Source organism: Anabrus simplex, chromosome X (genome assembly GCF_040414725.1).
Source record: "Anabrus simplex isolate iqAnaSimp1 chromosome X, ASM4041472v1, whole genome shotgun sequence".
In the NCBI taxonomy this organism is placed as follows: Eukaryota; Metazoa; Arthropoda; class Insecta; order Orthoptera; family Tettigoniidae; genus Anabrus; species Anabrus simplex.
In genome coordinates this window covers 38,868,761-38,891,391 of record NC_090279.1, presented here as the reverse complement: position 1 = coordinate 38,891,391, position 22,631 = coordinate 38,868,761, and positions in this window count along the sequence as shown.

Sequence of the window (22,631 nt, the reverse complement as noted above, 5' to 3'; positions counted from 1 at the left end):
CTTCTTCGACAGTAAATACTAAATTGTCACTAAAACAAACCTGAAATAAATGAAACAAACATGCCTAGCATTAAATGCAATAAGCTGTAGAGTTTCAAAGAAAAATTTCATACTTGTACTGTACTATACAGTTGCATCAGTTAGATTGGGTTAAACATGGAACAGTGAATGATCATTTAGGAATTACAGTTATTGTAATGGACTTGCCTTTTTGCAGTCATCAGATGACCAATTCTGGAGATTCATGGCCCACTGGAACCTCTTTGCAGCCATATCAGGAGCAATCTTTGCTTTTCTTCAAGGTCATCTTGCTTTCATTCAAGCAATAAACAGCTCTCGTCTCACAGTCCTGGCTGATACGAATGACCTATTCTCTTCTTACGTAAATCTGAACTAGTAGCCTCGTGATTGTTTACTGAAAATTTAATCAGTTTTCAATTACTCCTTGGGATTAGTTTCTTCTTTTGCCCACAGTTTCCAACACGTTGACATTTTGTCCTCCTCTTGTCTTCATATTTTGAAATTCTGCTAACAGATTGCTGTGATATTTGCAATCTAGAAATTATATCTTGCTGTGAATAATGTTTCTCAACAAGTAGATCTCTGACAATGCCTATCTGTCTTTGCGAAGCGTACTTTCGTTTCCCCATAACCTGAAAATTTGTCAGATCTCTAGAACAACTGTTAAAATATATCATCTGAATTCGTGAATATTGTCAATAATCCAAGTAACTTACAGAATGCACAGTCTTAAAAATAGGTCACATTATTTGCTTCCATACAGCAACAGTATGCAGATATAGATGATAACAGAACATAAGCACTAACAAAAATGACACAAAACCATCTGAATAACGAAATTACATTGTGGTTCTCACTGTAGCCACTATATAAAAAAATACATTACTGAGGACAGGGATATCCCGAGGGTAACTTTGTCACCAAACATGTTCAAGGATTAGGCTGTAAAGGTTGATAATATTCATAAAGATAGAAATGTATCTTTTACCCTAATAATTAGAGTTGGTGAAGCAATATTTGATCCTGTAACAAGTATGGGATTGGGTCCCACAGGGCAATATTATGAGACCTATATTTCTTAATATATATAAACAATATGAATAATGAACTTTAATCAGAGATTGGTTTATTTATTGATTGATTGATTGATTGGTTGATTGGGACATTGATTTATTTATGTTTTTAGTTTTAATGTGAAATACAGAGCGGGATGATGGATATTTCTATGGTTATGATTTAAGCATTGTGCACTTGTTGGGAAAGTGGTGGGAATAATGTGGGATTATTTGATATTACAGTGTTTTGGGAAAGAAAGTATATAGAAACATGGAAATGAACAAAGAGGTTACAAGTCAAGTCATTTATAGAAAGATGGGAACAGGGGAATATGAATATAAGGGGATAAAGAAAATAGCTAGTCATTGTGGAAATAGGGATCAACAGAAAGAGAAGCAAGGAATGGCATTGGGTAATGATTTGGAGATAGTATTTATTATTATTAATTATTTGCCTTCAATTGTACATGTACCCATACACGGATGTGCCTCCATTTGCACATGAATATGCACATATACTCTGCTGAATATTCTGCTGAATATTCACAAATATGTAGGCAATTTTAAATTTTCATATTTACAAAAGTTCCTCCTTTTCTATTGCTCCCTTGTCTACTGCTATCCTACAGTGTTTTCCTTTTCACTTTCCTATCTCTCTTATCATATGTCTGAAAAGCAGTGGCAAAAGGGACTCGAGTTAAGATGCAGAAGGTCATTATGCAAGTTAGGTTCCAAAAAAGGTTAAAAAATAAATAAATGCAATTTAGGTTTTAATCTAATAGCAGTTGTATAGTATTATTTAAAGTAATTACACATGTTGTATATGATTTTATTATGTTTGTAAATACAGGAGATATTATGAGTAGAATTATGTAAATAATGTAAATTTATTAAGGATGAGCTCTGTGTTTAATAAAAAAATTAGTGTAAATTGTATAATACTGTATTTTAGGAAATAGTCTTCTTCTCTGTTCATTTAACATTTAGTGTTTGATAATAATGTATTTTTTATACCATTTGCCACCAGTGTAGACACCTCTTTTGCATTTAGATTGATTTTGATTTGATTGTTCCTTTCCGTTCTTATATTTTTAAAATGGGAGATAAATTAATTATACTCATCTTGTGCCACTATGAATTTTATTTCCTCAGCTGTTTCTTGTTTAGGCCTATGTATTTTTATTCCCTTCTTTATTCTATTCTTGTTTCTTACTTATAGCCATCCGAAGATATTAAGGAGGATATAATCATAGAAGAACATACGGATGATCAGCTGTTACCGTACATCAAAGAAGAAACAGAGTATGTACACTACAAATCCCATACAGTATAGAATAGGTTGTACCTATTCACAGTTGTGTTCAGTGGTGGTTGGTTTATATCCAAAATTTGGCCATTTTTATCAGTTAAATCCTTTCTTAAGAAGGTTACTTATAAACACTAATATCTAAGTAATTCCATTGATTAATTTCTTTCTAAAATATTCAGGAACGTTAAGATCATATTTAATTTTCTGTCATGTAGTTTTATTGAATAAGTATCTACAAAAAGAAACTCTGGTAAAGCTAGATATTTTTGAAGTGTATTTGTTTACAATAACTTTAAGCAACCATGAAAAACTAACAAGGAGGTGACAAGTCAATCATGTATAGAAAGATGGGAACAGAAGAATGTGAATATAAGAGCATAGAGAAAATAGCTAGTCATTGTGGAAATGTCTCTGTCACTGCATCATTTGTTCATCACATTCTTATCATCTGAAGTGCCATCTGAAACTATTACCTCCAGATGGTTTCAGTAATTTTTTCACGTTCGTACCAACAGTGACACACAGAAAAGCCATGTTTATAGATTATAAACGGAATCTACAAATTCAAAATTGTTAGGTTTTATGAACATAGTAAACAATATAATTTCAAATGAACATAATTATGTTCATAAATCAATATAGTGATGGCTGAATTCAATAGTGCAATAACTCAAAAATGTAATTATTTTTGAAGTATTTTTTTGGTTAAATTCTTTTTTAATGGTCTTTTCTGTTTTCTTGTGTGTTAAGTCTGATTCCTTCATTTGCAGATGCCAAAGTAGATAATGTGTTGTAGAAATGAAACTTTCAGATTAGTAGTGCTGCATCTTAGCTATCATAGGTTTCAAATAAAACTTCCACATTGTTGTAAGCATAAAAATAATGTTGTGGTGTTGAATTTATTTTTGTCCAGTGTTATATGGTCACACTTGCTCATTGTCACCAATTCTCGCTATTCATTTTAGTGCTCATTGTCAGTCAAGAGGTTGTAGTGCAAACATATTTACACAATTAGTATAAACTAATAAAATGGACAGCTACAAGTGAAGTTTTAAATTTGTGCAGGTTGCCTAAAAAAAATTCAGATTTCGTCAAGTAAGTGAATTTATTATCTTGTAAGAGTAGGTAAATAATAATGTAATGATATAACATTATTTCAAAATTGTAATTTTTATCACTGATGTTAGAAAGTATCACAAGTGTATATCCTGTTTTCAAACATGCAATGTAGTAATGTTGTTTGAACTGTAGCTGTGCCATTGGACTACTTGCTAATTCATTTTTTGCTCTCACGCTGTTGTTGGTTACTGTGTGAAGCGATCTTTTTTAATAATCTCTGGGAAATGATTGTATAATCACGGATTGGTGCTCTCAACCGAGCCCTTGTATCGGCAGGTCCTGCAATGGCTAGTCGTAGCCTAAGGTTTGACTTCAAACCAGATTAGTGATGGAGACTATGAATTCTGGAAGGTTTATCTGATTTTGTGTGTGGTTAGAGTCTTCTCGAATGTTATCTGATGCATTGACTTGTTCCTACTGTACATTCACAACTAGTGGCAAGAAATATTCATTTCAGTCCTTAGTACTTCCCAGTACCAGCTTACACTCTGTCATTAGTCAGAGTAGAACCATGCACACAACTGAAGGTCGCCCAAATACGTCAACTCTTAGAGGTTCAAATTCTGCTGTTGCTAATTCTTGTGTAACAGGACAAAATAGGCTACGTTAGAGAACAATCTTATATTATGACCACCAATAAAAATGTTGCTTATGAATACTTTTCACACACAAAATGCATATTTCTATTTTTGGATAGAGTTTAAATTAGTTTTCTTCTTCCTAAACATATCTTGCGCAGAGGCACTCTTGAACCTGCAAAGCAACAAGATTTCTGTGTGTTTTCTTTTTCTTTGTTATACAAGGCAGAAGACTTTACATTGTCTTTATAGCATAGTCCATTTTGTATCATAGATTTTAGATGCTTCTGAAGGATTCAGTCGACCGGATCTTATCTACTGATTCCCACTTTGTTTTATATCTTACCTCATGTGCTATGTTATCCGGACTCTCATTTTAGCAGTCTACAAATATCATTAAGCAACTTAAATGACCTCTTTTAAAATGTCTAAAAGATTTGCCATGGTAATTTTTGTACTGAGTAATATAAGAACAGGTTTTAAGATTCATAAAACTTCCTAATCACTGATTTGTTGAAAGACACATTCTGAGCTTACCAATTAGTGAAGGGATTACCTTCCGTTAGTGGAGAGACAAATAGCCCTGAGCTAAATAATTAGTGATGAGGCTAACTTCTGTTTGGGTAGAGACACATGGGCTTGAGCTAACCACTTAGTGATGCCGTTTCCTTCCACTTGTAGAGTGTCGAGTGTCACATGGCCCTGAGCTGACCACTTTGTGCCACTCCTCCATGGTCTTCATATTTGTAGACTTGATTGGGGTAAAAATAACAAATTGATTATTTTGATCATCTGCTTTCTATGTCAGATGTATGCAGAAATATGAATTGCAAAATTCCATTCAGGCTAATATGAATTGACGGAATCCCCTCTTGTTGGTACTCATAGAATTTCACCGGATATTCAAACTGTCACTCCTGATTAATACAGCTAATCCTGAAATTTTGTTTTTGTTTAGTTATATATATTTTTTATAATGCATTTATAGGAGTCACAAAATAAAGAAGCGTTCTGTCATTCGAACACTACTGTATTTTGTGATAATAAGTCTTTTCAGATATTGGACATAGGCTTTAGGGGAGAGAATTTGAACATACTCAGTTGAATGATAGGATGTGTAAAATACCCATTGTATCCCATTTTCATAACATAATATTTATCAATCTGCTTCTTGTTATTCTGCTTCTTTAGTGTTAGTCCTGCCTGGTGGCAGGGTTCGGTGTTATGATTCATTCTCTCCAGTTTGGTCTTGGGCCATGTATATATGTAGTTTCACAGCTTCCAGGTTGTTGTGCACTTTATCTGTCCTATGCTGGCCTTTTCGTCACTTGCACCTCTTTTCACCGACTTTCTGTTTATACGCTGACTTTCTCAATATATCGTCCTCTGCACGCAACACATGCCCAAACCCGCTCGCATGCCTTTTCTCAAATGCAAAAACGCTTTCTAATACTGCAGAACGTCGATAATTCGAAATCGGTTAATTCAAAATCCCACGCATCTCCCTTTCCCGGAAACTTGAGGTACTGTTTTGCATGTTATTTAAACTCTTAATTCGAAATACAGAAAATTCATATTTCAAAGAACAGTGTCGTTCCCCATTACAGAAATTCAGACTTTTAATTCAGAACTGCCTCAACATATAAGAAAGATAGTATTTTTCAGATTAATTTAAATTCTAAATTTATCCTGGTCATGATAGAGTGCATCTTCCTGAATCTGCTGGGGTAGTTTTCCATACTTTCACTCACTTCAGTGCGGCTACAGTGTGCTTCATATTTGCTCAGTTTTAGTAAAATCGTAATTCTTTTTTATTGAGCGTTTTAAGTAATGCCACAATATCACGTAGCAGGCAGTGTGGGAAAAAGTAGAATCCGCGAACACTGGTGATGCTGACAGTTGGCGAAAAAGCGTGCATATATTCAGTTCATATGCACCGAACAAAATTGTAAATGCCAATGAAACGGCATTTTTTAATGCCGAGCTCAAATGGACTTGGTTTTAAAGGAGAGGGTGCAAGCCGGGAAATCGTACAAGGGTGGGGGTCATTGTACTGTGTTGCAACGTGCTTGCAGCGAGAGAATTTCTTTCCTGGTCATAGCAAAGTTCGATAAGCTACGATGTTTTGAGGGTGTCGGGCACTTCCCGTGCTAGTACGAGGCATCTAAAAATGCAAACAGTGCAGTAAACCTAAAAATAAAACATTTGCACAATGGAGCCAGCATAATAAGTCTTCTTCTTTGAATCTTATGTGTTTTCCTTTGTTTTGTAAGGTTATGTTTGCCAGTGATTTATCCAAGTGCATTATTTGAATAACGTAAATGCGCCCTTTTGGATATTTTTTGGAAATAGCTTCTTCCATGGCATACGAAAGTTTTAAACTGTGAATCAAAGTGATCGCATGCAATAATGGGTCTGAGAATACTTTGTGATGTGGCAATTACTGGAAGAATTTCAAGAGAGGTGCCATCGCGGGGAATCGTAAAAGGATAGCGTCACTGTGTTGTAAATTTGTAATGCAGACTGAAGCGAGAAATTTTCTCCCGTCATCATAGAAAAGTTCGACAAGCCACGGTGTATTGAGGACATCAGGTAGGTACTTTCCTTGCAAGTACAGGGCATCTAAAATGCGAACAGCACAGTAATTCAATGAATAAAAGACTTGGACAGGGGAGCTAGCATAGATTTCTTCTCGTCTTTGAATCATACTCTTTTTCCTTTCATTGCATGAGGTTGTTTGTCAGTGAGTTGTCCAAGAGCGTTATTTGAATACTGTAAATGCACCTTGTTGGATACATTTCAGAAATATTTTTTTCAATGGCATTTGAAAGGTTTAAACTCTTTATGAAAGTTAATTGCATGCAGTAACAGGTATTAAGAATATTTTCTGTTGCGGCAAGGGTTGGCATATCTGAACTACGACTTGGTGCTTAATTCGAAGTCACATAATTCGAAGTCCGATTTTTGCATCCGAACGGCTTCAAACTAACGAGGCTTTACTGTAACATCATTTGAAATGTGATCCGATCTTGTTATGTCAGCCTTCCTCTTATGCATCTTCGTGTCCATGATGCTTAGTTGGCGTTGCACCTCTTTAGCTGGCCACGCATTTTTTGCCATAGAAGACAACAGCACGGATAACAGTTCGATAGATCTTAAATTTTAGATGGTCCTTCATTCGACGGTTGCAAGGGCGCCCGTTGTCATTCTCCACTTCAGTCAGGCTTTGTATATCCTTAAGTTGACTTCATCAGTAAGTCGGCCATCATCAGAGATTGTGGAGCCAAGGTACTTAAATTTCTCTGCTCGTGCTATATCTTCACCGTCAACATGCATGCTTCCAACTTCTTGACGATGTAAAGCTATGTATTCTGTCTTCTTTTTGTTGAGGCGCAGGACATATTGTGCTGGTCGATTGTTCCAGTCTTCTGTTTGACGCTGGAGATCAAGCTTATTCCTTGCAGCCAAAATGACATTATTTGCATAAAGAAATGTCCATGGTATTGGACTGTGCAGGTCTCATGTAATGAAGTCAATCACAAGAATGAACAGCAGTGGTGATAAGGCAGGGCCTTGGTGGAATCTTACAGTTATGCAAAATTCATTAGACGCTCCTGCGGCAGCTTGAACATAATTCCTTGTTTCTACGTAGAGCAGTTATACCCTCTCATCAAGGTGCTCTGTAATGCCCATGTTCCTGTAGCACTGACTGATTAGGTTATGAGGTACCCAATGGAAGGCCCTCTCAGGGTCCAGAAAATCATGATGAAGCCTCTTATTCTTTTCACAGCGTCTCTCAAGTAACAGCCCAGCAGCGTGGGTTGCTCCTGTTATGCCACAATTTTACACAAATCCATGTTAGCTTGTTGTATGTTTGGCTAAATCGCTAATCCTTTTGTCGAAGATTTTTCCGAAATCTGTCATTGCGTGGCTCATAAGTATGATCGGGTGATAATTAGAAAAATCGGCAGGGCTTTCCTTACTTTGAATTGCTACTCCGTCGCCAGTCTGTTGGTTTTTTACCTTCTTTGATATTCTGGTTGAAAAGCTTGCTTTAACCACAATGCTGCTTCCCCCATTTAGAAAAACAAAACTCTATCGTAGATAATCGGGACAGATGGCTTTCCCTGGTTTCATTTCTTTCAGCGGTGACGTCAAATTCCTACACTGGCCCTACAACAGCGGAGGTGATGGGAATTGGTAAATATGGAAATGAAATTGAATGGATTGAATGAATTGAAATTTTGTCAAAATAATTCCGCCAGTGTACTCGCGCTTACCGCCAGTCGAATAGCAAGTTGTCTGTTTCCTCATTGATGCCGTAAAAACGTTGGACTTCTTCCCTTTTGCGATTCCGCGATTTGACTAGCCGTTAAATATTCTGCTCGATTTCGTGCATGCCAGGTTTCTCATATAGTCCTGCTTACCGGTTTGCTTTTGTTACAGCAACAATCTCCTTCTCTTTACTAGTGGCTGCTTTGTAGGCATTCCAACGAGCAAGAAACTCGTGGTACAACTGTTTCTTCAACCGTAGTGCATAGGCTACTTAACATCGTCATTCCGATGCCACGTGTCATAGTTAATCCTTCGTTGTCGACGCCCTGACTTATTTTTTCCAGGAATAGAGAGTGCAGCGTCTTTAAGTTTAGTCTGTCTCATTTCATCTATAGTGATTTGTGGCATTGTAACTGTTGCAACAACGATGGCCTCCTTCTTTAGGCGCCACCATTTGATCCCATTTGGTCCATTTCCAGCGAAGTATGGGGCTGTTGGTAACGTTATCCACAGCTTGCAGGTGACAGGTAGAGGTTGTATCACATTGGTTTCATAAGGAACAACTGTTGTCTCTAGAACATCCTTGAGATTCCTTCGTCTGACGAGGATGTAGTCCATGTGAGTTGGATGGGAGCCACTGTAGTACGTGACTAGATGAATATCACGCTTTTTGAACTGTGTGTTTGCGATTATCATTTTCTGAATAATCGTGAATTTGCTGTCCATCGTCGTTCCTCTGTACATATCTATGTGCGCCATGGACTGTGTGTTCTTCTTTCCTGCATCCGACATGTCCATTCATTTCACCAGCAACGATAAGATAGTCAGCGGTCTTCTTGTAAGGCAGTGCCCAGAAGGCATCTTTGGTTTCCGCGCCCTGGCCAGTTTTGGAGCGTTCCACTGAAAAATTAGCATTACCTTCTCTCCCCAGTGTAGACGACTTACATTAAGAGACTGTCATACTTTTGCACCTCGGAGACGGAATGTCAAATTTTGCTGATATTACAATGCCAACACTATTAGTTGTTCTTCGGCTTCCGTTGTACATCCGTTAGTAACCGCACCCCATTTCGCATGACTTTTCACCACTCCACCTTTTTCCTGCTCCTCACAGATGCCTATGTGCCTTCTCTCCAGTGCTCTGGCTAATTTGCTACTTCATCCAGGTATAGTTCAGTGATGCGATACAGAATGGGGGTACTCGCTTCCTTAGCCATCACAGCCCGTGTGACGGTAACCCTTGCTTACTTTTATTGCTGACTGGGCACTGCCAATGCCCATCCCTTCAAGAGTACGCCCTAACCATGATTCTGATTCTATGAGACATATTTCTGTAATAATGTGTCAATATTATTTTACGAGCGGCTTGCCTTAATGCATTTTAGAGCTCTTGAAAGCAGGTAGTTACACCACTCCGTACATGGGCAACAGACGCTTTTTTAGCCGCTCCTCTAGAGAAGAAACACAACGCTCCTTTCTGCATTAACTTCCAAAAGAGCAGAGTACCTTTTTCTGCCGACTGCTTCGTACCGAACGTCTCGATGTCTGCCAAAGTTGCCATTGAGGACTTTGTGCATGTTTGGTCCACGAGAGCTATTATATTTTGCTGAAGTCTGCCGGCAGGCCAGTGGGGAACCCGTATCCGTCACCTGGGACGCGCCACGTGTTTCAGCAATGTAGCTGGTTCGTGCAAAATAATTATCAGGGCAAAGTGAAATACCATTTTATTGAAAAACTAACTGTGAACCTGATAAATCACTTGTGACAAAAAATCACATAATCACGTAAAGAACAATTGCCACAGACATTTGCACCTTTTGCTTGGCCTGATATGCCATGTCATCTTTTCTGCCCCCTGTTGTCTATTGGTGTCAACATCAATATCTTGTTAGGTGATCAAGAGGTCTAGCCTGTCGTATCTGTAATCATTGGCCTGCTTTTATTTGTCAACCTATTTTCTCCTAAGAGTGCAGTAACAACACATGGTCAAGCCCCCCACTACTTTCCTTGTGAGGAAGCCATGCATTCAACTGGGCCATGTGAACTCAGTTCATACAGCATAAATTGGGAAGTGCCACTTCATGTTACAAAGTATTATGGCCTGCGTGATCGACTTTTCCCATCTTCCTGATCTCACCTTTAACCAAGAAATTTGTATTTCTTTATCTTCTTTCCTAAAGTATACAGAACCAATCTGTGGTGGTGAGACAGGCACATGGTTGGATGCTATCCTATAGTGTTGTCATTCCCCTAAAATAATCACTTTGTCCATGAACTTTTCAAATAAAAGCAATATCTTTCCTTCTTTCGCATAGCACCAGTATTCACTACGGGGAAATTCAGTGTCCTGTCGTCTCTAATTTTCGCTCAAGCCTTGATTTTCATGCTCCTTCTAGCGGTAGTGTTAAAGGAACACTATTAGAATATTCAGTGACATAATAGCTTGCATTTGAGTTCAAATTCGAGATATCAGGACATTGTAATAAAACACTACTAACAAAGCCCTCCTATTTGTAGGTCAGCTCAGTTGATTGCACATCAAAGCTTTGTAATTAGAAATAACCACACTGTGATGTAATAGAATGCTACACAGGTATGACAACAGTGTACAAATAAAATATATATATTTGCGTGACTGTAAATAACATTCACAACAGTTAGCCATGGTCCAGCAGATCTTGCTGACTCTTAGCTAAAAATATTCTCAATTTTATTAATTTCTACAATACCGTACTGATTCTCTAAAACTACCTCAGCAAGAAGGGTATTTACAAAAAATATTACTTGCTTGCCACAAAGCACAGAGTGGTTGAAGAAGATCAAAACTCGAAACCATATGCCGTACTTTATGCAGGAGAACAGATGTATTCAGATTTCAAGAGATAAATGTGTGCCAGATTAAAGAGCTTGCATTTCTCCTTTTTAGGCTGGGCCACTTCTCATGCATTCTTTAATTGAGGTTGTCTATGAGCTCACACATTCCAAAATCATCAGAAGTTTTTTGCACGGGATATCGTAATTCGAGAGAAAAGACACACCACATCTACGTAACAAGTGAGAGCTTTCAAAATTTAAGACTATACTCTGAATTTGACCTCAGATGAGGTTTACTCTCAGGAAAGTGATGTTCATGAGTAAGGAACTCTCTGAATAGGTTATTTTTTTTGCTAGGGGCTTTACGTCGAATAGGTTATCAGTGAGAGGAATGTTCAGTAGCAATTCCTTTGTGTGAGAGTTGTAGTGGAGTTGGCTGTTGAACTATTGGTCACGTGGTTTTTATTTTGTTACTGTAGATCGAGACCTGATGTGAGCAACGCAGATCATGATCCTTCTGAAGGTGGAGCACGTTGTTTTAGGTGCAATGTCTGTGGCAAATCCTTTAGGCGGAAAGACAACTTAGCAGTTCACACGCGGACTCACACAGGTGAGAAACCGTTCTGGTGCAATATCTGTGGAAAGCTCTTCAGCGATAAAAGCGGACTCTTGAAACACGTGCGGACACACACTAACGAGTAGCCATTCTTATGCAATGTCTGTAGCAAGTCATTCAGCACAAAATCCGACCTAGCACGTCACATGCGGAGTCACTCAGACGAGAAGCTACACTGCTGCAATGTCTGTGGCAAATCGTTTAACCAGAAGGCCCATCTGGCTTGTCATATGCGCTCTCACACAGGTGATAAACGATACAGATGCATTGTCTGTGGCAAATCTTTCGTCCAGAACGGCACGCTTACTACTCACATGCTGACACACACAGGCCACAAGCCGCACTGGTGCAATGTCTGTGGCAAATCCTTCAGTACAAAAGCCGATTTGTCACGTCACATGTGGATTCACACGGACAAGAAGCCCCACTGGTGCAATATTTGTGGCAAGTCCTTCATTCAAAAGTGCACACTAGTTTGTCACATGCGCTCTCACACAGGTGAAAAGCCCCTGTGTTGTGATGTTTGTGGCAAATTCTTCAACCAGAAGAGCACCTTAGTTTCTCACATGCGTTCTCACACAGGTGAAAAGCCCCACATCTGCAATGTCTGTGGTAAATCTTTCAACCAGAAGGGCTATGTAGCTTGTCATTTGCGCTCTCACACAGGGGAGAAACCATACTGTTGCAATGTCTGTGGAAAGTCATTCAAAAGAAAAACCCATCTAACATGTCACCTGCGGAGTCACACGAGCGACAAGACGTTCTTTTGAAAAATCTGTGACAAGTCCTTCATCCAGAATGGCACCTTAGCGTGTCGCATGGGCGGGTGGCCACACCGCTACGTTATTTGTGTTAAGCACTTTTCCGGGAGAATTGCACTCTCGAAACTCAAGCAGACCAATACAGACTAGTAGCGTACTTTTAGAATGTCTGTGGCAAATCTTCAGCCGAAAAGTCTATCCATCATTGCACTCGAGTGTCAATGCTCGCAGGTGCTCACTAATGCGATAAAATGTTCAAGGAATCATGTAACTTGCTGGTGCACATGTGAACCTCACTGCAGAGATGGCGCACTGCTCCTTGTTTTGTGGCAAATCGTTCGCACGCAGCACCAAGCTGTCGGTGCACACGGGTGAGACAACGCACTAGCAGTACGTCACGCCGGTTGAAGACGCACGGGATTAAGTAGTAATGTTATTTTGTTTTACGTCCCATTAACTACTGCACGAGTGTTCGGAGTTCCACGAGACCTTCTCCCATTCTGGAGATGTAGCCAGGCACATGCGATCGCACACAGCAGAGAAGTAATATGTTCTTAAGCCAGAACGGCACCTTTTCGGCACAAGTCGTGATGTACACCGGAGAGTGGTCCTTCCCTTTTTGCCTTTTTCTCTGAGATGCAGTTCTCAGGAAACTTAATGCCAGGTCCGTGTGCGAAAGGAGCAGAGGATATTTCATGAGTTATCTCCTCATCAATCCCAGATATATGGCACCCGCTTGTTCCAAGCCATGCACCACACATTTTCTCTTTTCGACGTCAGTAGAAGTGTGCTCAGTAACACACATTGAGGAGCCGTCCACATGCGGGGATAAAAAGTAATACGGGTGAACACGGAAGAATCATATGACAAAGGCGAGTGGTAAAAGACCAGAAGTGCAGGATAAAAAATTAAATGTTTGAATAAACAATTCAAGGGAATAAATAAGTACCGAGCCATGTCAGATATTGTATGCAGTTGAAGAAATTGTTGCTGAAGACTGAGCACACCTGTGCTCCCCCTCCCACATGTCACTGGTGTGTTACTTTAATTATGAGTAGACCAGTAGCTCAAAAGTGTACCTGCTCCCTCGGCTCTTGTTACGATAAAATTGTGTCTGTCTACCTGTTCTGAATGCAAATTGGAAGTTCAACTTCACTGCCCATAGCTATTCATGAAGATCACGTAGTTTTCGAGGAGGCGTCTGTAAGTAAGTACTCGTATGTCGACAACTGCAGTATACTCTTGCAAATGTTTCTCCATTTTCATTTACTGGGTGGCAGAGAAACGGTCACTCAATTTTCTGTAATCAAACCTCACATACGTCACCCAAAATCTCATAACTAAACGTTGCAAGTGTTGAGGAGACATAGCGAGTCATGCCAAGCTGTTATTTGCCAGTTCCAGATCTTCAGCATGAATCATTAACTCTTGTGTTTCAGGGGGTGTTAAAGAAACTTGATCACTTCCAGACATGACTATGTTTATTCAATCAAAAATAATGAAATATGATCGCGGTAGTGTTTATAAATATGGCCATAAACAGTTATCTGCAGACCATGACATAAATATTACACTGCAGCTTGACGATTTCAGGTTGAAACTAATATCCACCACAAACAAAGCCCGAAGGGCTATTTACAGAAAACCACTTTGTGGATGAATAGAAAACAACACCATGAGATTCAATTTGCTCAGTTCCATAAACAAGTATGCAATATGCTTCTGATTTCTCGATTGCCTGAATATCAGGAAGTGATCTCCAGACCATTTTTAATATAGGCTATCCACTAACTGACCATCAGCATAGGACAAGTTACCTGGACGCTCAATTAAAACTGAGTAACCTCCAATTCACATCAGTGAGCTATCATGGTCATCCAATATAGTAAATGTTGAGGTTAAGAAAATGTGCCTGATGGCCAAAGTGACCCCACATTGAAGTTAATTGAACGTGGCTGATGACCAAAGTGACCCTTCACTGAAGTTAATTTAATGTGCCTGATGACCAAATTGACACTCCAAAATAGGAGGACTACAAGTGCCAGTGAATTAATGGTGTAATGTTACACAGCATAAGATAGTATTATTTATATTAAATGTATGAAGTTATATCACAAACCAAAACAACAGGTTGAAGTCGGTGATGGGAATAAATCTATGAAAACCTGTGAAAAGTAATACTACTACAATTTTACCCATGCTATGATTTTGTTATAACGTTCTATCAAATTCCAAAATAAACTGACTTATTGAATATTGAAACAATATTGGTCACAGAGATCAACTACATCCACTTATATATTCCTACTAAAATATAAAAATGCAAAATATCACAAATTCTCTATGAACAACATGGCCATAAATCATGGGTATCCCATAGACTAATGACAGAGTGCTTCTACATCTTATGGAATACCATGTGGTACTGACTCTCTGTCGAACTGGAAAACACCTCTCATTGAGGGGCAGTTGGCTAGCTACATCATTTCACGGCCCTGGCATTGCAATTCCCATAATCCCTTCCATGGACTTCACCCACCATCCCATGTTTCCACTGGAGGACACGCCATCGACAATCCTTAACACATAGCTGCACTTCGAACGTATCAAGAAGTGGAAATCGTAAACATTCAAGGACATCCTTCTGACACCAAAATAATTATTTAAATGCTCAGTGGGAATATGAACCATGACTGTGTTATGGAAACATCGAAACTGGAATACAAAGTCAAATGTTCAGAAATGTTACTGAGAATCCACTCTATAATTTTCCTATGAAATAGAATTGAAATTCAAATAACTCCCTGTTTATTTTAACACCAATCATATTGAAACACGCCCTTTTTCCGAACAGGGTACGCCTCATATAAATGCGAACACCTGTTATCTCATGAAACAGGTTTATACCTGCTGCGCTCTACTGGCGTACAAGTGACCAAACAAATCTCGCCACTGATGGACTTTTACTACAGCACAAACCTACATCCAAACCCTTGTATTATCAGACAATTTATCGGTCAATATTATTGCTATCACGAATGAACTCCAGTCTAGTGGGATCTGTAAAATATGATATGAGTGCCACTGGTATTAATAGAGTTATTAGGTGAACAAATGATCCCTCTGGATATAGGACCCAATTCAATGTTCAATCCATGGACCTTACCATATTTCAGAACATTCTGTCCTGACGGTTTTCCCTCGAGCATTCTTCACTATTAACTGTGAAATACCTACTAGGAACATGTCTCACTAACTGAGTCACGTGGTTCCATAACTACATGGAAAAATAGACCGTATCTACCACCGACAGTTATGGACAGTTACGAAGTTTCTCACTTCACTTGGAAATACAATACTCTAGACGCATATGGCACTGACATCAACATTGACCTCAAACCTCATTAAACCAAACCACATGCTATCACCTTCTATCAAATTTATCGCAGACTGACCTTTCACAAAACAAAGCATACCACATGGATAGTAACTATTACTCATTCCATTGCTTATTATTATTATTATTTCAAAATATTGTGCCTAACTAAGGAGAGCGATTGTACTTATTTTTCACATGAGTGTGCTTTCTTCTCTACCCAGATTCTCTTCTTCCCTCGCTGTGTTTTTCATCCGTTCTTCCATCCATGCAGTGGTGTTCTCATCTTCGGTTTTTAGCAAAAATGTATTTGTTCACCAACGTTCTAAAGCTAGGCGTGTACCACATAATATTATCTGGTTTGCTGATTCCTTGAAAGGTCTATTTTGATTACCCAGTTATTCTTGACTTTTAGTGAGGAGGCATTATTAAATATACTTCTAGTGAGCCTTTCATTATACATTCTATGAATATGGCCATCAAATTTTAATCGCCTTTTTCCAGTTCTCTCTGATATTTTCTCAGTATGTTGGTATAATTCCGGAGACCTCATATTCATCCACACTACTTCTATGCTTACTGGGCCAAAGATTTCCCTGAGGACTTCTCTTTCTTCTTTTCGAATAATTTTAGATAGTGATCTTTCTCCAATGATGAAGGTTTCTGACGTTTGTAATGCTTCTGGATTAATTATGGTGTAAAAAATTTTTAATCTTGCGTTCCAGGATATTGATTTTGTTGCACATTTTGTACGTGATTCTATGGCTTACATGTAATATAGAAATAGCTGTCTGTTAATACAGATGGTTGGATGATTACCCCAAGTATTTAAAATTATTTACCTGAGTAATTTTACCAAACTGAAATACAAGATTTTGTTTGTGTAAGTATCGAGGAGATCTTTCCATGTATCAGGATTTATTTTATGAGATTTGGATTCATTTTAGATGCAATTGCTTGAAGTTTTTCCAGGGACTGAATTCATTCTTCCCTATTGCTGGATGAAATAACTAGACTGACTGTGAAGGCCGAATATTTGATATGAATTTTATGATTTACCAGCTTGCCAGAAAATGTCTTGAGGCAACCTCTAATGCTAAATACCTTAGTTATACTGCTGAGGTAGATTAAAATCGAACTTTCCCCTTTCCTCAACTTACTAGCTGGATGGAATCAATTATTATTGCTATTAGTATGAGATAATTATTGTAAATATTAATTGTTTTAGTGATTTAGCCTTACGCCAAATAAATAAATAATTATTTTAATTATTGACATTTACATATTACAATTTGACCAAAACTTTCCAATTTGCATACAGAACTGATTCTGCGTAAGTGGACATGAAATCCCCCACATTAACGTGCATGAAATTCCTCTAAATTTCGCTGCTCTACTGCAAACATGTTCCTCATTACGTCCGAACAAATTTGATGAAAAATGCAATACAATTCCTGAGGAAAAGTATGACAAAATTTCTGTTATAAAAAATTGACGCTTCTAACATACACAAGCACCGTATATTTCGCCTCAGTCTTCTCAGCACAAAAATTAATATTTGAAACTGTGGTAAACTACCCCTAAAATAATACAAGGTCAAATCAGCCCTACACAGCAAAACACACCGGAATACGTTGTAGATGTTACTGGAATACGCAGACTTTATTTAACTTTCATCAGCTCCCATTTTCTGCTCATTGTTATTCTCTGTATGTATGGGTTTAGTGGTTTATTTTCCGCAAGTTTGCATAAAAATATTTTGCTTTTTGATGATTTTATTTCTATTATTGACTTAATTCTAGGAATATGAAAGGCAATAAGAAATATATACCCTTACAATTTTCTCCACACGCTAATAATATGCATTCAGGAAACTCACCGAAACTAGAATCTTCCCCGTCCAAAAATCATGTGCTTGCGTTTAGTGCTTGAACACCTTCAGTGCTATCCATTACCCAGATCCTCTCCCGTGATGACGTTGAAACTCTCACGGTAGAGCTCAATTAATCAGCCACCAGGTACTGTATTTAGACTGGTGAAGCCTTCCAGCATCAATGTGTGAAGTTTGTGGTTGGTCATTTCAACAGTACCGACAAGAGCGGAGAGGCAGGGGTAGAATGTGCAGATTCGTGTGATGTAATAATTCTACAGCATGATAACAAACTTCCAGCGTCATTCAACAGTTCGAGATGGAGGCATGCATATAATCCAGATATTAACTTACAGTATTTGCGTAAGCAAACACATACCTCAGTTATCAGCGAAATCAGTGAGGCAAGCAATCCAGCATCGTCCTGTTATATGCCAGATATATGCTGCAATCTGACTGGAGACAGTACCTTTTCATACAAACGCCTTTATTACAGACTGTTATGCCTTTCAGCGTTCAGTCTGCGACCCAATGGGAATTTACTAAATAGATTACCAATTCCAAATAAATATTTTAGCTACATAGTGATTACAGTAGTGCGTGAAATCATATACTCCAAGACCGATGAACATTGTAATGGATAACATTATTACAACCAATAGCAGAAATGTTGTTTTTAGCAAATTAAAATTTCAAAAATAAGATGGATTACTAGTTTCGACACCAGAAATTCTACAAATCATGCAAGGCTTTAGACAGAGTTTACTTAGGATAGACGTACCCCACTCCGTTGCCAGAATAATTAAGAAGAGGGCCACCTAACTATTAGAAATGAAGAGGTACAGCAACCAATAGTTAGAGGAGGGAAGGCCGTAAACACAAAGTGTCCATGCACGAAGCAAACAGACTACCAACTCCAACACAGATTAACAGACCTCCCCAATAACTAACAGCCAGCCAAAAGGTTTGCCTAAGAGCATAGAACAATAGCTACAGATCAGCAACAAGTAGTAGTGATAAATTACAAAACGTTAAACCAAACGTGAAAAGTAGATGGAAATAGAGTAAATTGTCACAGACCGATAATACTCCCAAAATAATTATACAGAAGTAGATATAGGACACAACTTCTTAATAAATTTTCGCTACAAAGGGAGAATTAAGAAACAGAGCAAGAATAATTTTCAAGAGATAAATAAGAATTAAGCTTACAAAACCAGTAGCAGGCCAACGATATGAATTGATAAATATCGGTGTTTAAATCAAGCACCCTTTCAGGTAATTTTCAATAACATAGTTTTAATAATTTAAGAAATATCCAATACACAGCATAGACCAATAATGTGCCAAGTATTTGCTGCTATAAGACCCCAGAAGGTATCCTTTCGGAGGAGGTTTAATTTTAAGAAGGTAGACTGGTCAAGATTTGCGGAATTACTGGACGCCGAAATATCTGCCATAGAACTAGTACCCAGTTACTATGACACCTTCACCACAGCTGTAAAGAGATGTTCAAGGATGTCTATCCCCGTGGCTGTCGAACATCTTATATCCCCGGGCTTACTTCATATCAAGCCACCCAAATTGCAGAATACAGCAACTTACTTGAAGAAAATCCTTTCAGTGAAGCAACCGTGGAAGCAGGGAACAAGCTTATTTCCTCTATTAGAGAGACCAAAAGGGATCAGAAGATACAAACTATTGAAAACTTGGTTCTCAAAAGAGACTGTCGTAAAGCTTGGAGACTTCTGGGACGTCTAAGCAATGATCCAACCAAGACCACCGCACATCATAATATCACTGCTAACCAAATAGCACATCGGTTACTGCTGAACGGGAAGGCAACCCACAAATCACAAAAAACCGAAACTGCAAAAAGAATAGCATGAGGAGAGCGACGACCTAACATCATCATTCAGCATGGAAGAATTAGAGAAGGCTATCAAACAGAGTAATAATGGAAAATCAGCTGGCTTGGATGATATACGAACTGAGCAAATTAAACACTTTGGCTTAATGACAAAGAAATGGATTCTCCAACTCTACAATAAATGTTTGAGCAGAAACCAAATTCCGAAGATATGGCGGAAGAGCCGAGTGATTGCCTTGCTGAAACCTGGCAAAGAAGGGAATGATCCAAAGAATTTTAGACCAATTGCGCTACTATGTCACCTTTACAAACTGCTGGAAAGATTGATCTTAAATCGCCTGTTACCTGTAATTGACCCATTACTTATACCTCAGCAATCTGGATTTCGTCCTGGTAAAAGCTGTACTGGACAGTTATTAAACCTCACACAGTTTATAGAAGATGGGTTTGAGGCTCGTAAGGTGACAGGAGTGGTATTTGTCGACTTATCAGCAGCGTACGACACTGTCAACCACCAGCTACTATTAGTCAAGGTCTACAATCTAACCAAGGACTTTAACCTAACAAGACTCATCGCCACTCTTTTGCAGAATCGCAGATTCTTTGTTGATTTCCAAGAACACCGTAGTCGATGGAGACTAAAGAAAAACGGTCTTCCGGAAGGAAGTGTGCTGGCTCCAATTCTGTTCAATATATACACAAACGGTTTTTTTTGCTAGTTGTTTTACGTCGCACCGACACAGGTAGGTCTTACGGCGACGATGGGACAGGAAAGGGCTAGGAGTGGGAAGGAAGCGGCCGTGGCCTTAATTAAGGTACAGCCCTAGCATTTGCCTGGTGTGAAAATGGGAAACCATGGAAAACCATTTTCAGGGCTGCCGACAGTGGGGTTCGAACCTACTATCTCCCGAATACTGGATATTGGCCGCACTTAAGCGACTGCAGCTATCGAGCTCGGTATACACAAACGACCAACCCATAGCCCCCAATTGGAGTAGCTTCTTGTATGCTGATGACCTCGCTCCAGCCACTCAGAGAAGAGATTTTGAAACAGAGGAGAACACCCTCACGGATGCCCTTAATGATATTTCTAGATATTACAGCACAAACCAGATTAAATCGAACCCCTCAAAGACACAAGTGTGTGCTTTTCATCTGAGAAACAGGGAAGCTACTCGCAAGTTAAAGATAGTATGGTCAGGGGTCGAACTGGAACACTGCGATTCTCCAAAATATCTAGGAGTGACACTTGATAGATCTCTTTCTTTCAAGAAGCACTGCATGAACTGCAAATCGAAAGTCTCCACCAGGAACAATCTTTTACGGAAACTGGCCGGAACACAGTGGGATAGCCAATCTGAAACCATCCGAACTTCTGCAATGGCACTATGCTATTCTGTGGCAGAGTATGCGTGTCCTGTTTGGTATAATTCAACATATGCCAAACAGGTGGATATAGCTCTGAATGAAACTTGCAGAATTATAACAGGTTGTTTGAAATCCTCTCCAGTTGAATGGCTCTACCACCTTGCAGGAATAACACCTCCTTCTGTTCGAAGAGAAATAGCCGTGAACAAGGAAAGAAAGACAGAGGAACAGGAAAGGACCCATCCTCTATATGGGCATGAACCGCATCTGCAACGTTTAAAGTCAAGGAATAGTTTTCTCAGAACCTCAAAGGAACTCAGAACCAATACTGAAAAAGCCAGGTTGCAATTATGGATGGCTACATCCTACCTTCCTCCTGGCTAGATAAGATTTTTTGAAACTCTATCTCCTGGCTACGACGAAGAATGGATGACCTGAAAGTCCCTGAATAGAGTGAGATCTGGAGTTGGCAGATCCAAGGTTAATTTGGCAAGATGGGGCTACATAGATCAAGAAAAAATCCAATGTGACTGCGGAGGAGACCAGACCGTTCAACATATGCTCCAGTGTCGACTATGTCCAGCCTCCTGCACAGAAGATGAACTATATCAAGCATCAAAAAATGCATTGGAAATGGCCAACTTTTGGGCAAATGTAATATAGTAATTATAACTGTGTACAACATGTATGTGTCTGATACGAGAATAATAATATATCAAAACAGACCTGTACCAACCCTCTTTGGAGACTATTCAGAAAAATTGCTCTACGCATACTACGGTGTGGAAAGGAAGCGGTTTAGTTTCGGGATCTACACATCCTACAGATTCTGCAGGCTTCTGGGTTGTGCATATGCCGCGCTGCTAGATGGGGCTTCGAATATGGCAAAGGTGACTAGAAAACAGGCTGTAGGCAGAATACCGGTCGGTTGGCCTTCGGGAGGAGTCGTGTAATACAAACATATTATAAAAATTAATTATAACGATATTTGAATATTTGGTAGAAGGTAGAAGGCCAAGGGTCAAAGCTGAGTAGTCGTCATCTAGAAGATAGTAGGGTTCGAATACCACTGTCGCTATAGTTCTCATCCAGGAGATAGTAGGTTCAGATCCCACTGTCTTGAATTCTCCTTCGTCCAAAATGATTAAAAAAACCCGCTTAATTTTCCATCATATTTTCTCTCGACACATTCAGTACTTACCTTGTAATATTCAGAATCTGTATTATTAATGATATAATGTTATTTGTTTTAAGTACCACTAACTACTTTTACGGTTTTAGAAGACGCCGATGTGCCGAAAGTTAGTTCTGCAGGAGCTCTTTGACGTGCCAATAAATCTACCGACACGAGGCTGTTTTATTTGAGCACCTTAAAATCCACAGGACTGTGCCAGGATCGTTCCTGCCAAGACTACATGCCCTTGTTTTTCGGAATTTTCGTACCTGATATACTTATGTTATCTAATGCGAAAATGCGGAACCACGTACAACTATCCCTTTAGATCGCAGCCATCAATAGATAGCGTTACTTCTATAATAATACTACTATAGAGTACAGGGTCTCTCTTACTAGTGACCCGACAAGGTCAGATACTACGC